Source organism: Dermochelys coriacea, chromosome 2 (genome assembly GCF_009764565.3).
Source record: "Dermochelys coriacea isolate rDerCor1 chromosome 2, rDerCor1.pri.v4, whole genome shotgun sequence".
Taxonomy (NCBI): Eukaryota; Metazoa; Chordata; order Testudines; family Dermochelyidae; genus Dermochelys; species Dermochelys coriacea.
Genome location: NC_050069.1, coordinates 217,948,104 through 217,966,604, shown reverse-complemented (window position 1 = coordinate 217,966,604; position 18,501 = coordinate 217,948,104).

The following is an 18,501-nucleotide window of genomic DNA, read 5'->3' as shown; positions in this document are numbered from 1 at the left end:
CTGCATTAAAAGACAAAGCAGTATCTTTGAAAATCAGAATTACTGGCTCTACTTAGAATGGGAAAAAAGGTACTTTTAAACCTTAAGCTAGATTTGTCTACATGGAGCACCAGTATACATTAGAGGAGTATGATATCTAAAGCACCAACATGTCACATACTAAGGGGCCCAGGTAGACCTGCTGGTGCAGAATAAAAGTTCCCTTTCAGTTTGCACTTGCAGGGTCTACATGGGCCAGTTAGTACGTGACACATTGGTGTGCTTTAGAAATCACATCCCTGTAGCATGGATTGCTGTTCAGTGTAGACAAGCCAATCTAAACTGTTTTACACCTTTTAGAATAGTGTTAGCTTGTTGTGTTGTATCCTAGACTTCCCTGCAATTTTGCTACTCTAGATACTCTAGACCTACTGTAATGAAATTTTGATTTTATTAACTTAACAACTTCTGGAGAGAACCCTGTATTCAGTAGCGTACACTTCTATACCCTTGATGCTAGTCTGGACACTGGGACACCTGGAGTGGTTCTCTAATTCTATCTCCATTCTCATAGCATCGCCTTTTATTTGCATTACTCTATCCATTCTGTTAGAGAGCTTATTCCTTCACTCTCCCATTTCCCTGGTCCTTCTCGCATGAACGGAGAGCAACAATACCCGAAGTCCGAAGGTGCAAACAATTCGATGTTTATTGGGGTGAACTTCCAGCAAGCTTAAATCCAAGTTCCTTTTTTCTTATTTTCAAATCCCAACTTACTTCCTGTTTGCCCCTAATTTATATATGTAACCCTTCTGCCCATCAGAGTTGGCAGCAACAAGAGCCGGGTTCAGTATCTAGGGGTTCCATTCCAATAACACAATGCAAAACCGGCTCGAGCCCCCACCCAGTGACCTGGGACAAATATACCCCACCCCCGCTGGGTGCCTCCAAGAGGCAATACTTCCCCTCTCGCACACACAGTCTGAGTGTAGCAAAAAGCCTTTTAATAACAGAGGGAAACAAAGTGGTATTATGTTGGGGAAACACCATCAAAGGGATTCATAACACAACCCATGAGCAAAAAACCCACCCCAAGCAAATTGGGCCATATCCTTTCCCTTTGGTTCTTGAGTCCAGCAACCCAAAATCACCCAAAGTCCCAAAAGTCCAATGACCCAAAAGTCTCTGTCCCTGGTCAGAGCAGTCCCAGAGTTTGAAAGTTTATCTGCAAAGTTTTACCTCCCAACCTGGGTGGAGATGGGGGGTGGGGGTTAAGGGGCACCTTACGTGGTCCAAAACTGATTGCCCCACCTCTCCATGGGGCTCCGCTCTGCCAGCCACCCCCATGAGTTGCTCCAGGCATCCGACAAACTGCTCTGCTCCACCAGCCGCTCTGCTCACCGTCCCACAAACTGAAATGCTCTGCTCTGCTCGCCGGCCCGCAAACTGCTCTGCTCCACCAGCCCCTTTGCTCACCATCCCACAAACTGCAATGCTCTGCTCCACAAGCTGCTCTGCTTGCCATCCCGCAAACTGCTCCACCATATATCTTCAGGCTCCCCCACTACTTAACACAACACTCAGTGATTTCAGCTCTTAGTAAGTTTAGCTCTTTTGTGATTTCAGCTTGTAGTAGGGGAGCCTCAGTGCTGGTGCACCATTAGCCCAAAGTGAATTCAGCTCAGCAGCCTGTAACTAGACTCCTAGTAGAATCAAAATTAGCTCTGATATTCCCCAGTGAAGAGAGGAAAAATTGCAATTAGCATGTAAAGCCCTTACCAGGAAGCCTACACCACCAAGCATTAATACCCATCCTCAGCCTCTCTCTATTCACTAGGTTTTGACCCTTGCCTAGCGAGTGCTGCTTAGTTGATGATGAGTCCCTCCATCATAACAAAAGGCCGAGTACAGTTCCACTGTCCTTGATTCACATAATCAGGATAATAACAGTTTATTCCTGCCCCAATAGCAGAGAAACTGGGGCTCCTACAGCAGCCAAAGTGACCATGTAGGCAGGGTGGGTGGGTGGTGCCTATGCAAATGAGATCAGCCCCTAAAGTTCTTTTCCACAACCCACCATGACTCACCACTGGATGTCAGGGTAGAGCTCATCCTGACTCTGATGAAGTGAGCTGTAGCTCACGAAAGCTTATGCTCTAATAAATTTGTTAGTCTCTAAGGTGCCACAAGTACTCCTTTTCTTTTTGCTTACATATAGTAATATTCTTAGCTATACCTTAACCAATCATTCTACTGAAATTTAACTAACCAATCCTAACATATTGCAACATGATTAGCTAAGCAATTATATCCCACCACCTTAATTAGTTTATACCCAGCAAAATTAATTATACAGCAGACAGAAACAATCACAGAACCAGACAGAGTCCATGCAAATAAACAACAGCAAAGTGGGAACTATAATGACAAAACAATACTGAAGTGAGGATTTCACAACTACATCTATAAAGACATAAGGGTTTCCCAGCTGTGTCTATTGATAAGTGAGTTCTTATCAGACAGAAAACTTACAACCTAAATTGCCTTTTACATCTTCTAGGCTCTTCCCTTTCTCTGGAGGTGATAGATCAGATCACCTTCCTAACAGTCCCATATTGACTAGTTTGGAATGTGAGAAGGTGGCCAGTCGCTTCCCAGCTTATGGCTGCCTCTGCTGCTTGGCCAAAGGCATTGGCCTAAGAACAGGGCCTCAGACTGTCACAGTGAGAGAAGGCCCTTACACAGATTCTTTCTTGTATACCTCAATTACTAGCTAAATTATAAACATATACCTACATTCTTAGATTATTGGCCTTTACAGACAGGCCTGAATATCTATATCCTAACACATTCTACTTATAAAATCGGTCGGGGTGGCCAAACCATGGCTTGCGAGCCACATGCGGCTCTTTTACAGTTAAAGTCCAGCTCAAAGAGTCCCCCCATGTTCCCGCCCATTCTCCACCTATTAGACTGGGGGAGAAGCTTGGGACCTCTGCCTTGCAGCAAGGTAGTGGTATAGGGGCTTCAGCCCCCCGGGGTATGCCTGCCCAGGCTCAGGGCTTCAGCAGGAGTGGGGCTGAAGCCCCGAGCCCCGGCAGGTGCCACTCACAAGGTTGAAACCCCGAGCCCTGGCAGGTGTGCCTCAGCTCTTGAACTTCTGAAGATTCATGGTGGCTACATGGTGGCTCAGAGTGTCAGAGTAAGCTTTGCCACCCCTGGCAGGGCCGGCTCCAGGCACCCAGCTTTCAAAGAATGGGGCGACAGTCTGTGTCCCGCAGTGGCAATTTGGCGGCAGCTCCGCCGCTCTTCCTGCTGCGGCAGCTGTTGCGATGGTGGCAATTCGGTGGCGACTGCTTGGGGTGGCAAAATTGGTAGAGCCGCCCCTAACCCTGGTATAGGTGATTGAAGAAGAAAGAGATAAAAGTCATTGCTACAGAAGCAACATTTCAGGGTAAATAAGGGGATACACTAGGCATAAGGTAACTCTACATATTTGTGTTTGAAAGCCAGTTTTACTGGAGGGAAGCAGCAAGGCCCAATTCTGCGAAACAAATGAATTTTGGAAATTAGCCCCATTTCTTCTGTGCCCTACCTTGCTGCATGAAAATCTAATATTGTCCATTTTATTTACAACTTTACTTACTTGGTACTCACTTTAGTGTGTCCATTTGCTGCAATGGTCATAAATTGAGAGGAAAGTCTAATGCTGTGAGTGAAAGAATACACTTGCTTCTGTATTTTGAGTTTAAACTGTTTGCTGTTGATTATTTCTCTTAGTCCCCCAAAAAATTGTTGGATAAACATAAATTATCTGTGAAACTGCCAATTTCTGTATGCCTAAATTGCTCCAATTAAAAGAAAGTATCCACTTTGATAGAACCAAGTAGATCTAACAAACCACCCTTTATTCTCACGCATCTGCTGCACTGTCATATGACTCTCCACACAGAATCCTTTACAGCCTGAACTTGAGAGCTGGCAATCCATCAGGTAGAATAAAGGTAGAATAACCAATCTAAGAAGGAAGGTGAGGGGGAGACATAAATCACGCACACTCCTACATCTGTGATCTAAACGCTGCTCTGGAAGCAGGGCTATACCCAAGGGGGGCAGAACATAATCAGTCTCAGTGCTCAATTAGTCTGGGAGTCTGGTGAAACAAAATCTGTTATTTTTTCTAAATTATACTTTTACAATATTATATATTCTCCAAGGAACAGAATGGAGACAAAAACTCATTTACTGGGCCATCAGGAATGAGCGGCTCAAAAATATGCCCTGTGTCTTCACTTACAAGCTAACTCAGTCAAACACACAAGGATTTGAAAACATCTTGGGTAACAGATGATAATAAATAGAAGATATCAGTTCATACAAGGAAGGAAGCTCTTTGAGTTAGGCTAAGGCACGCATTTCTTGAGACAAAATAAAATTATGATTTTAAGACCTGTAATAGTAAAAATATAATAAACTAATACCTATATCACTTTTTATCCACAGACCTCAAAGCACTTTACAAAGGAGTATTATCATGTCCATTTTACAGATAGAAAAACTGGGGTGTGGAGAGTTCAAATGACATTTTGTCATTTGAAATGCTGCTCAGGCCATTAGTGACCCACAGTTAATAACTGATGATTGATTATTGGCCTAAGTGGGGTGAATTATTGGTCTCAGTCCAGTTCCTAGCCGACCAATATCTGCGTGAAAAAACCATAGTCATTGCTCTTCTGGGTTTCAGTCCTGCAAAGACTTACACATGGACTTAACTTTTTGCACATGAGTAGTGCCATTGACTAAAAGACTTATTTTTTAGCTTCTTCTTCTTCATTGACTTCAATGGGACTAGTCATGTGTGTAAAGTTAAGGAAGTGCATAAGTGTTTGCAGAATACTGGCTGGCAATCTCAGCAGGAAGACCAAATATGGAATGAACATGAAGACTGAACTATGGTTTCATCCATTGACGTATATCCTCTGGGTCATAATTAAGAAACCCTGGCAGGGTGCATGTGGGGGAAGCATGCACTGCCATTGCATATGCTATACCTGCTCTGTGGTTAACTACAGAACTTACTCTCCAGGGCTGTCAATCAGAAGATCCAAATTTGCCTTTCTTTTTAAGAAAGAACATTTTCAAAATATAAATAAACCTACCATTAAGATGGCTACATTATAAAAATTGAGCATTCAGACTGTTTGGATTTAAACACATTCATACATCACACTGCTTTTATTTCTAAGGCAAATGAAATCAGTATTTGACATTGCAAGAACTCAGACTGTAATAACTACCTATTTGATCAAAGTCAGATAGACCAATAAATGGAATCCTCCCACTCAGCTATGAATAGTAATTGCAGTCTGTCCTGCAAATGCCTGAATAGTTTGCAAAAAGAAAAGGAGTACTGGTGGCACCTTAGAGACTAACAAATTTATTAGAGCATAAGCTTTCGTGAGCTACAGCTCACTTCATCGGATGCATTTGGTGGAAAAAACAGAGGAGAGATTTATATACACACACACAGAGAACATGAAACAATGGGTTTATCATACACACTGTAAGGAGAGTGATCACTTAAGATAAGCCATCACCAGCAGCAGGGGGGGAAAGGAGGAAAACCTTTCATGGTGACAAGCAAGGTAGGCTAATTCCAGCAGTTAACAAGAATATCAGAGGAACAGTGGGGTGGGAGGGAGAAATACCATGGGGAAATAGGTTTCAGAGTAGCAGCCGTGTTAGTCTGTATTCGCAAAAAGAAAAGGAGTACTTGTGGCACCTTAGAGACTAACAAATTTATTAGAGCATCGGATGCATCCGATGAAGTGAGCTGTAGCTCACGAAAGCTTATGCTCTAATAAATTTGTTAGTCTCTAAGGTGCCACAAGTACTCCTTTTCTTCATGGGGAAATAGTTTTACTTTGTGTAATGACTCATCCATTCCCAGTCTCTATTCAAGCCTAAGTTAATTGTATCCAGTTTGCAAATTAATTCCAATTCAGCAGTCTCTCGTTGGAGTCTGTTTTTGAAGCTTTTTTGTTGCAGTATAGCCACTCTAAGATCTGTGATCGAGTGACCAGAGAGATTGAAGTGTTCTCCAACTGGTTTTTGAATGTTATAATTCTTGACGTCTGATTTGTGTCCATTCATTCTTTTACGTAGAGACTGTCAACAGAACGCCACTAGCCATCACCTTCAGCCCCCAACTAAAACCTCTCCAACGCATCATCAAGGATCTACAACCTATCCTGAAGGACGAGCCATCACTCTCACAGATCTTGGGAGACAGACCAGTCCTTGCTTACAGACAGCCCCCCAATCTGAAGCAAATACTCACCAGCAACCACACACCACACAACAGAACCACTAACCCAGGAACCTATCCTTGCAACAAAGCCCGTTGCCAACTCTGTCCACATATCTATTCAGGGGACTCCATCATAGGGCCTAATCACATCAGCCACACTATCAGAGGCTCGTTCACCTGCGCATCTACCAATGTGATATATGCCATCATGTGCCAGCAATGCCCCTCTGCCATGTACATTGGCCAAACTGGACAGTCTCTACGTAAAAGAATGAATGGACACAAATCAGACGTCAAGAATTATAACATTCAAAAACCAGTTGGAGAACACTTCAATCTCTCTGGTCACTCGATCACAGATCTTAGAGTGGCTATACTTCAACAAAAAAGCTTCAAAAACAGACTCCAACGAGAGACTGCTGAATTGGAATTAATTTGCAAACTGGATACAATTAACTTAGGCTTGAATAGAGACTGGGAATGGATGAGTCATTACACAAAGTAAAAACTATTTCCCCATGGTATTTCCTCCCTCCCACCCCACTCCCCACTGTTCCTCTGATATTCTTGTTAACTGCTGGAATTAGCCTACCTTGCTTGTCACCATGAAAGGTTTTCCTCCTTTCCCCCCCTGCTGCTGGTGATGGCTTATCTTAAGTGATCACTCTCCTTACAGTGTGTATGATAAACCCATTGTTTCATGTTCTCTGTGTGTGTGTATATAAATCTCTCCTCTGTTTTTTCCACCAAATGCATCCGATGAAGTGAGCTGTAGCTCACGAAAGCTTATGCTCTAATAAATTTGTTAGTCTCTAAGGTGCCACCAGTACTCCTTTTCTTTTTGCGAATACAGACTAACACGGCTGCTACTCTGAAACCTGTGAATAGTTTGCATTACTGTTAATATTAGTTATAGGAAAATAGACCCTATAGTTTCAATTACCATACTCTATAGCTATATAGATGTAATAGTACTAGATAAAGTGCAGGCAAATGGTACTCAGGAGTAAGTAGCATAGTTCCTGAATTTTGCTGGATCAATTGTTGAGCATAGCCAATGTCTTCCTCTGGTAGCTCTTTATATCAGCTCTTAACAGTTTCTACGGCCTTTTTGGTTTAGCCATCTTTGCAGATCAGATGGCACCTCTCTAAATACAAAAGAGTGAAACAGCCATGCCTTTATTTTCTCCATCCTAGGGATATCCATCTGTGGGAAGAGAGGTGCTGGTAGTGTGTATGCCTTTTGCTGGAGTTTCCGCTATCTCCAGCAGTTAACAAGAATATCTGAGGAACAGTGGGGGGTGGGGTGGGGGGGAGAAATATCATGGGGAAACAGTCTTACTTTGTGCAATGACTCATCCACTCCCAGTCTCCATCCAAGCCCAAGTTAATTGTATCCAGTTTGCAAATCAACTCCAATTCAGCAGTCTCTCGTTGGAGTCTGCTCCTGAGGCTCTTTTGTTGAAGGATAGCCACTCCTAGGTCTGCAATCGAGTGACCAGAGAGACCGAAGTGCTCTCCAACTGGTCCTCTTGTTAACTTGTTAACTGCTGGAGATAGCCAACCTTGCTTGTCACCATGAAAGGTTTTACTCCTTCCCCCCCCCCCCCCGCTGCTGGTGATGGCTTATCTTTAGTGATCACTCTCCTTGCGGTGTGTATGATAAACCCATTGTTTCATGTTCTCTGTGTGTGTATATCAATCTCCCCTCTGTTTTTTCCACCAAATGCATCCGATGAAGTGAGCTGTAGCTCACGAAAGCTTATGCTCTAATAAATTTGTTAGTCTCTAAGGTGCCACAAGTACTCCTTTTCTTTTTATAAAGATTCAGTGACTTTTAGTCACTGTTCATTTGGCTTCAGGTTTCATTATAATCACTCCTCACAGTTTTATGTGTCCCTTTATGGCTGCATACAAACATTTATCTATCATCGTTACCAAAAGGACAGAGTCCTATCATGTAAACAGGATCTCATTACTCGCTAACTTGGTATCAGCTATATTGAACTATCCTGTACCAACACCTTTATTAATTGCAGTAATTATGCCTGGTAGTGTGTTATGTTATCTCTTCCCTGGATACCAACCAGTAATAAGTCTTCTGGTGGTATTTCCCTCATGTCATTGATTTTATCTTGTTGCTCTCCGCCTGTTAAAATGTTTTCTCACCCACTATTCAGCAGATGGTAGCTGCCAGCAAAATAGCATAATCAGTGTATGAATAAATATTTGATGCCAAATATTAACTTGGGAGATCATTACCAAAAATTGCAAATAGGAATGGGAACCAGCTAGTCACAGGATGTTCTGCTGAAGCAACTAATAACACAAATGAATACAAGTCATGAAGAGGATTTAAACAGTTATACACAGTTGTTTCCAGCTCAGGACCAGTTTATTCAATAAATTATTATGATCAAAAATGTTAAAGGAACACCATGAATGCTTCAAAAATTGAATGTTCATCTGAAAAATGTGTACCTACTCTTTGTACAGGTAACCCTGAATATTATTTTAACTACACCATTAGGAAAACCACCAAATATTTTCTCTTTTGTTTCAGTCTGTTTACTTTATGCATTTCATGGCACTCACTGAAACTGTCGATATGCAGTTTTGTTGACTGTCAGTGGCATTTCCTGTTTCATGCATTCCCATGATGACTTCGCCCTCCTACACTGCTTTATTAGTAGTATTGTGTATAATTTGTACTGCCAACAGAGGCTGCAGCCAGGGATGGTTCCCATTGTGCTAGGCATTGTATTCACACTATGCTCGTGTGCATGCTCTTCCCCATGCCTTGCATGAGGGGGATTACTAGTCGCAGAGCAAAACAAAAAACTGGAGCTGAACAGGCAGCAGGCAAGCATATGCACAGAGAAGAGGCCATTAACTTCACATGAAGTTACACAGGAATCAATTTAGCACTTGAAGCAGGCAAGAAAGAACATTTTAAAAAATCCACTTATCTACAGGCTGCACATAGGGGAATAGAGATTGTAGCAGATTCAGGTAGATTTTGACATGGTGCCCAGACTGAATAATGACAGAAAGAGGAAGTTGTGTGAGCCGGGAGCTTTGAGCTTCCCACTTCCCCCTTATAGAGTCATATACTGGAGCCACACTTCCCACTTCCCCCTTATGGAGTCAAGCTTCTGCCTGGCATAAAGCACTTCTCCTTTTATTCACCTTAAATAACAACTCGTCCACTTCACTGGGGGCAATTTCCCTGGAGCATGATAACTTGAATGGGCACATATAGGACACTAAACCGGAGAACTGAAACTCATTTCTCATTTTATTGGTGACCAAAGTTTAAATGTGGAATGAGTTATTTAGAAGTCAAATACTTGTTCCTCAGGTACCACTCAGGTACCCTTTCTTTCATTTAGTTATTTACTTCTATTTATATGCTTTCATTCTGGCTTCCAGGCACATATGCCAACAATTAAAAATAAAGGCGGGAGCTGCTCCTCACTCTCCCCTGCCCCCATGATAACTAACCTCAGTAAAATCAAGCCCAGACACCTCCCTCCCCACACACAGCCTTAGTATACTCTTCCTTCTCCTAAAACCGGGGTAGAGATGAGACCTCAAAACATTCACACAAGATTAGCAAATTTGTGAGGCTGGGGGAAGATTAGCTTCCAAATTTGAGTGTGCCTCACAGAGAACACCTTACTGCAGTTCTCTTTTTTTATAATAGAGGGGCTTCAGCTCAAGCATATACCCTGATCTCAGCTGTGGTGCATCGCTAAGGTTAAGATTCTGTCATGGGTATTTTCAGTAAAAGTCAAGGATAGGTCATGGGCAATAGACAAAAATTCATGGAAGCCCACGATCTGTCCTGGACTTTTACTAAAAATACCTTGGGAGAAGGGAGAAAAAGAGCGCTCCTGGGGCTTGCAGCTGCTCCAGCAGCAGTGGTTGACCACTTTTGTTCCAGTCCCAGGGAGGCTGTCTCAGCCCCAACAGCTGCTTCAGCCCTGGGGCCGCTGTTCTGGCAGTCTTGGGGCTGACAACTGCTCCAGCCCTACCCCAGAAGGAGTCATGGAGGTTCTGGAAAGTCACGGAATCTGTGACCTCCGTGATAGAATTGTATCCTTATGTATCATCCAGGAAGAGTGGCTAGTAAAACGCCATAAATATACTTAAAAGGGGTGCTTCAGGATATTATGTTTACAGCTGGTTGCCTTACCATTGGCAGGAGCTCTTTCTTGGAAAGAAAATGTCACACATTTCTGACTAGTATATAAACATCCTTCTGTCTCCAGAAGTGCATTCTGAAATAAAAAGAAGCTCGGGGCACGGCCCAGAAGAAGCTTCCTCAAAATGTTTTTGATTCATTACAAAAGATACCTCTGAACTATTTTTTATCATAGGCATGAGATTGCAACTTTAATTTCTGTTGTTACTCAGGAAAGACTCTGTGGTGAGTGAATCAAAAGAATACACAGGCACTATAAAATACAGATGACTGAGAATAGTCTCATCTGAATGAATTAACAGGAACAGCAGCTGGACCATGGATACCTACAGCAGAAGACAAAAAGAAGGGGGATCACTAGAGGGTTAGAGTAACGGTTTTAGATGGAAGGATATCGTTGAGCTGGACCTGTTATCTTGCAGGAATTGGATGAATATGGGAAATAGATGAAAAGAGAGATGGATGGGACCATTTTACAGGCTTTTGTGGAATTCTGAGATTGGACCATCCCTAGTTTAAAGCCATTGTCATGATTTTGCTTTCAAGATTCTGACTTTGTGTTTTCTATCTCTATGTATAGCTGGTAACCCACTGGATTTAATCCTGTTTTCAAAGGTTGAGAATATCTTCTTACTGACATGCTGCTCATAGAATGTTTCCCCTGAGTTTGAGCTATAAATTCAAGTCGAGTTTTTGCAACATTGTTCATTATGAGGAATATGCTACTTAACCACTTAACTGCTGTTAGGGCATGAAAGTGACATGGCACGTTTGCGGCAGACTGTCCAATAAAATCAAAGGTATGTCATGAGATGCCAGGAGTGATTCACTCCTTGCCAAATGAAAGTATCATATGAATAGCTTGTGATCAGATTTCACATGATGCTAATGAAAAATATACATGCACTACATTAAAAATGAGGCCCAAAACATGGTAATAAAAATGGGTGCTTAAGATGGTGGGGTGGATCAGTTTATTCAGCAATGGAAAAAGGAATCCAGCCTTTCAGTCAGGATGTTTTGCATTCCAAGGTGAGGTTTTAAGGTGCCTTAGCCATAAGAAAAAAATTTATGTACTGAGAAACACAAATAGAAAGACCCCCATTTTAGCCCTATAACAAGCCCCTTCTAACTAATGGCAAACACCCCCCCCCAGTCATATGGGTAGAACCCTCCAAGGCCTAATGGGTGATCTCTACTAGTCCTTTAGACCAGAATTTAAAAAAATAAATAAAACAAAAACCCTGAAGTCGCATAGGAAGGTGAGAGTGAGTTCCTTACTTATTAAGTCCCTTGTGCAGGGAAACACAGGCAGAAGTAATCTGCTACTAATAGTTACTAATAGTTGCTTACTCTCCCACCCCCTCCAAACTCTTTGGTGCTGCTAAGGCGTGGGGGGGCAGTGGAGCCCAGGCTCCACCCATTCCTCACAAGTCTGTCCTCCTGCACTAGAGGATGTGTGGGGGAGAAAAGTGTACCTGCTGTATCCTCTGTGCCTCCACTCAAGATGCAGGGAATCAGGAGGAGGACGAGGTGATTTAATCTTTCTTATGCTCCTGTAAGGCCAGGGCACAATCTGGCTCTAAACAGTTTTCAGCGGTTTGAAGTAGAACAAACCTTGTGCCTTAGCAGTTGTCTTTTTTCAACTGTTTTGATACTTAGGATGTCTTTAATGTATTATGCATTTTATTGTTCTGTGGAGCAAATTTTTGGTATCAGTTCTGTGTCTTTCACAGTCATTTATGGAGAGCTGCATATGCTCAAGAGATTAATATAATGTGATCTCCATTCTTCCATGCTTCAGTCCATACTCAGAACTTCAGTCCACACTTAACTCATCTGAGTCCATTACCTACCTTCCTTCTTTTTCCATAAGTGCATTTAACCTCTCTCTCTCTCAAGGAGAAAATTCCGCAGTTCAGTCAATAGGATCATTGAATTTGCATCATTCTTCACTGTTAGCCTCATACTGCTGGTAGTTGATAAAAGGTGAAATAAATGGTAGCAGTCAGACCTAAATAAATACAAAGCAAATTTAAACTGGCAGCCACATGCACATTGAATTGACATATATTGATTTTCAATTGCCACTAGGCTCCAAAATCATGTCCCAAGCTGCAGCCTGGCAGCTAAGTATCATCTTTACATAGGTTACACAGGCAACTTTGACGGCTGGAACTCTTTAACAAGAGAGAACAAACACAGATGGGACACTAAGGTGGAAGGGACATTCACAGGTGCAAACTCTGACCCCATATAAGGCACTCTAACCCAGCGTCACTTGAGGCTTCTAGAGCAGTTAAACTGGTCCTAGCATCAGGCAACACTAGGGTATTATAGAAACATTTTGCATGTATATATGTAGAGTATGTGGCACAGCCAGGGAGTGGTGAGAGGGAAATTCAGAGTTTACATAAAGAAAAATCCATAAGAATCTTTCATTTGAAAAGCTTACACAAAAGCTTGGAGCCCTAAGAGATGACCTGGCATATAGCATGACCAGCACAGACTTAAAACTTTTTAAATTAAGTTTTGGGTTGCCACCTGAATTGTTTTCAGCCTGCTTAGCCATCTTTATCTCTTTTATAATGCAAATGCATTTTTAATTTAAAGGAAAAAGTCATAAGATAGGCTACGTATTATAAATCTTAGTGAAATAAGATTAAGGGGAATCCAGGTCAAGTGCAAAATGAAAAATGTAGTAAAATACATATGTAGTTGACTGTGTCAAATTCCCCACCAGCCACTGCAGAGATTAGGTACTTCTTATCTCAGGTTATGATATAGATATGAGGTGATACAGAGAGGCACTTTAACAAGGTCTTACACATTCTGGAATCAGACCCTATTACTGCCACAGTTCCCCCTTCTTGGGGTTCTCCAAACCGCATCCAGGCTGTTATAAATCAATAACACCCCTTCTTGGGATCTGCTTTATTAAAAATATCACAATTAAAATATCAATTTACATCAAAACTAGCCTTTCCACAACTCTACAATTTCTTCAGCCCCTTGCTGGGCTCAGTTATTTCCCAAAACAGACAAACAAAAAGTCTCTTTTTCCTAACAGAGCTGCTTGTTTGCCTTTGATCCACAGACCAGTGATCTACAGGCTCTCTCACCTGATCCCTAGCCTGAAACACATCATCTGGGAGACAGCTAATTAGTCAAAGGCAAAGCTAAACCCAGCTCCCTTAAAAGGATATCTCATCCTGTGGTAGGCACAAGTATTTCAGTAGATGAAAACCTCTTCAACAAATGGTTGACAAATTCCCTAATTAATGGGGGCTGAAATATTCTCTTCCATATATTAAAAACCCTTCTTCCAGCTCACCAATGTGATTGCCATTAAGATGTACACCTTTAGTGACATTTACCACAGTGGTATATGAGGTTCAGTATTTGTCTCCTGTTCTAAATCTCAGTTATTAGTAGAACATGATGACATTTTAACTAAGATCACTGTAGCATCTCTTGTTTTGCTTGGATAAACATTCAACCAATTCACTCTCATCCAAATCCCAATTTGGCAAAACACCAGAAATGCAAAGACGCACCATCTGGGTCTGCTGAAAACAAAAAAACAGAGCTGCATGTCATCCACACAATGGTAGCACTGCAGTCCTAACCATTTCACTACCCCCATGGCCTCACATGCACATTGAAAAGGAGTGACAGAACAGAACCTTGTGGCACGCCGCATGACAGCATTCTGGGGCCAAATGAATAACTATAAATGCTACCTTCTGGGATCTTTCAGAGACAAAAGACATAACTCCCTCAGCTAACTTAAACACTGCAAACCTGGTCTAAATATGACTGACCTTGTTTGGCTACATGAGGACTTAAAGCAAGAGTGTGGCCAATGTAGTAACTCAGGATACTAATCTTCTATTTCAAAGGACATGGTAAATTCTACCCTTGTTTCAAGTACCATTTTAAAAAGGAGACTAGGAAACAAATCCTAGGAAGCAAACATTGTAAGTAGGACAATTGCTTCTTTTCCCCATTGCAGTATCTGACTTCTTTTCTTTCTTATGTGTACTTTGACATCCATAGAAACTTGGAAATGAGTAAATGTGTCTTCTTCTTCACCTTATCTTATCAGTTGGGGTTGGTCACTCTTGTTCTTCATCTCAAGTGCATCTTCCAAGCTGACAACAACCCTCTTCATGTCCTCCTTTGGTATGTCTACACTGCAATTAAAAATCCATGGCTGGTTCCCAGCTGACTCAGGCTAAGAGGCTTGGGCTAAGGGACTGTTTAATTGTGGTGTAGAAGTTCAGGCTTGGGCTGGGTCCTGGGCTCTAGGGCCCTGGAAAGTGGGCCCAAGCATCTACATCACAATTAAACATCCTATTACCCCAAATCCAACGAGCCTGAGTCAGCTGACACAGACCAGCTGCGGCAGTGTCTAACTGCAGTGTAGACATACCCCTTCAGGGTCTCAAACTACCTTTTTCTAGGTCTTCTTTGTAGTCTTTGTCCCATGACTACTAGCTCTTGTACTTTCTGGATAACATATCCCACATCTAATCATTGCACATGACCCACCCGTCTTTGTTGGTACTTTCTCATCTTTTCCATGATGGGGGCTATTTGCATCATGGTTCATACTGCTTCATTGCATAGCCTAGTGCTATTCAAAGTGGTGGTCCGCGGACCGAACCATCGGCTGCCAGTCTGTGTGCACATTGGGAAAAAATATTGCCGGTCCCCCACATCAGATAGCTTGAGAAGCACTGGCGTAGCCTATCTCATCTTACTCAGCATCCTCCTGAGCATTCTCATTTTGGCAGTGTGAAATAGTTGTTCTTCTCTCTTCCTCATTGACCAGCATTCCAATCCATATGTCATCGCAGGCCCAATCATGATCTTATACACTTTGCTCTTTAGTTTATTTGGCATATTCTTATCATGGAGAATTCCTATTAACTCCCTCTATTTACTCCAAGCGCTCTACATGTGACTCCTAACATTGCATCCACATTCCCATCATGGCTCAATGCTGAACCAAGGTATTTAAATTGTTGCACAGATGTAAATTCCATACCATCTAGTTTTATTGACTTCTCTTTGTTCATCTCTATGAAGCATCACATGTATTCCATCTTTTGTTGGCTAATTCATAAGCCATTTTTTTCAAATGCAGCCCTCCATAGTTTTAGGTCTCTTTCCAGTTCATATTTATCTTCATGGCACAACATAATGTCAATGAAAAGCATGCTCCATGGAGTGTCTCCCCATATACCCTGTGTTGAGGTGTCCATTACAATCACAAATATGAATGGGCTTAAGGCAGAGCCTAACCTCACAGTGAATGACTAACCATGTAGGCCTAACCTCACAGTGAATGACTCACTGCAGCCACAGCTGTTTCTATTGTTGTGCTACCATCGTATCTCTCCATGATAGTCTGAACATATGTCTCTGGCAGGTTGCGCGACTGCAAGCGCTACCATAACAATTCTCTAGGAACTTTGTTTTGAGCCTTCTCTAAGTCCACAAACACTAAGTGCAGTTCCTAGCATTCTCTCTATACTTTTTCTGAGATACTCGGGTTGCAAACACTGCATCCATTGTTGATCTTCCTAGCATAAACTCTAATTGGTTGTCACTTAGTTAATGCTCCTCTCCTCCCAAAGTCGTTTCTCAATAATTATTTCCAGCCATTTCCTTGTGTGACTCATTAACTTGATGGATCAGTAATTACTACATTCTTGCACATCTCTTTTATGATTGCAGCTAGGGTCCACTGTGCTCCTCCTCGACTCATCAGGCTACTCCATTCCCCATTGCTACTGAGCCTTGATAAATTATTTTATAATCCTTCCCGATGTTCATGGATTTTGACCACTTCCATTTTGTCTCTTGTACACAGCCTGCATGCACTCTCCTACTTTTCAATACCTCAGAAACTTATACAAATTTCCCAGTCATTGTTCCCAAGTTCAGGGAAATCAAACATAGTTCTTGGGCTTGATTCTTTAGCCACATGCACCCAGAATACAGTAGCCTTTTCCCAATTTCCACAAGTGTCAGGCAAAGGGGTCACCCATTGCTTCCAGGGGATGCCATACCATTGTATGGTTATGCTGCCTGAAGACAAAGACCCCTACAGTATATGTCATTGGCATAACTTTTACAAACCAGCTGGCCATTCCTGACATTCTTGGTCTGAAATCAGAGTCCCTTCTAGGTGGACTGCCTACCATGGCTAAAAAGGCCCATTTGCCCAGAGCAATCTGGTTATAAGGCACCAGACACCTGCCTTTCACACCACCTCTTTCTCTCTGCCACGAGAGTGCAAATGGTCAGAGTTTAGCTGTCAGAGGTTATATTTTATGTTGGCTGCATGAGGCATTTTCTAGGGTATGTGTGAGAGCTCGTCCTCATACCCCCCTTGATCATGACAGCTCTTTAGGAAAAGTTAATGTGCAAGAAAAGAAAATAAGTCTGGTTTCTATAATCCTGAGGAGTCAAGGGAAATGTATAAGCAAACATTTTTGAAAGCCTAATCTATTCTGAATCAAAACTCACACAATTTTCCAGTTTATTTACTTTAGTATTTTCTTTGTATGACACTATTTACACTCAGGTGATTTTCACATTTTGATGACAGAACAGCATAGAATCATAGAATCATAGGACTGGAAGGGACTTCGAGAGGTCATCTACTCCAGTCCCCTGCACTCATAGCAGGACTAAGTATTATATTGTATATTAGCATATTGTACGTCTGAGGGATTACAGCTAACTCCTTCTGTCTGGTCCCATGCTTCTTAACTCTGAGCCATACATCAGGTTTTTGGTGTCAGGTGTCACAAATCAAGTGCCAGGAATGAACATTTTAGGAATAAAAATGAATATAGAGACAGCACCTTTCAGCCTGTTCAAATTAATAACAAAAGCGATGTCATTCCATGAGATTCAGCGGGTGGATCTGAAATAAGTAGAAACTAAATAAACATGCATCTGTCATAGTGTATAAATGGGTCTTCTCTGAATGCATCTGTGCTCTAAACAGAGATTTCTGAAGTCGCTACTGCACATCCACATTAATCCCAGTCATTCTCCAGAAAGGAAATCTGCCTAGCCCTCAAGGGGTGTTTTTAATTCATCAAATCTATTTTTTAAAAATGTGTTAAAAATCAAATATGTGTCTTGCAGGAAAGAACTTCTGTCCAATAGGTGGCCAATAGTCTTTGAAGTTGCCAGTAGTTGTATGTTCACATGTTTTTACACAAAATATTCAAATATAGAGCTTTACCAATGTTAGGGTTAAAAAGTACACAATAGAAAAAGAGAACATCAGGCTGACTGTGGGGACTCCCTAGAGAATATGTTCTCTAAGACCCCCATGAAATCAGATTGGCAGCTTGTGAAAAATATAATTCAGGTCACATATGTCTCATTCCAAGCTATGGGATAAAATACCCTTGTTCTTCACACCAGAACTCAGAAATGTCCAAATACTCAGCTTTCAGCACAAACGTATTTAGAAACACAGGAGAAAATTACTATGCATTATCAAAAAAATATTTATACTCTTAGAAAGTAATCTAACTACTAACCTAATACTGTTTTAAACGTGTTTATCTGTATATTTTATTTACTGAGAGCCCAATTCTGCCTTTGGTTTCATCCAAGCAATTTTGTTGACTTGACTGGGGCTGCATGAGTGTTTTACCTGTTTTCCTTCTATTAGATGTGTCATTTGTATGGTGAGATAAGAAAAAAGGTTAATGAGTTTTATTTATATATATATAAACATGAGCTAAATTAGAATGCATGCAAATTCCTGTTAGATAGAACTGTCTAAGAAACAGCAAAGGTGACCCACTGTTTTAGCCAGTCATTTTGTTTAATTACTGTGGACACAGAGCTGGGGTGAATGGCATCCTGAAAGCTATCGTATAAATGGTCACAGAAGTGAGCTGTAGCTCACGAAAGCTTATGGTCTAATAAATTTGTTAGTCTCTAAGGTGCCACAAGTACTCCTTTT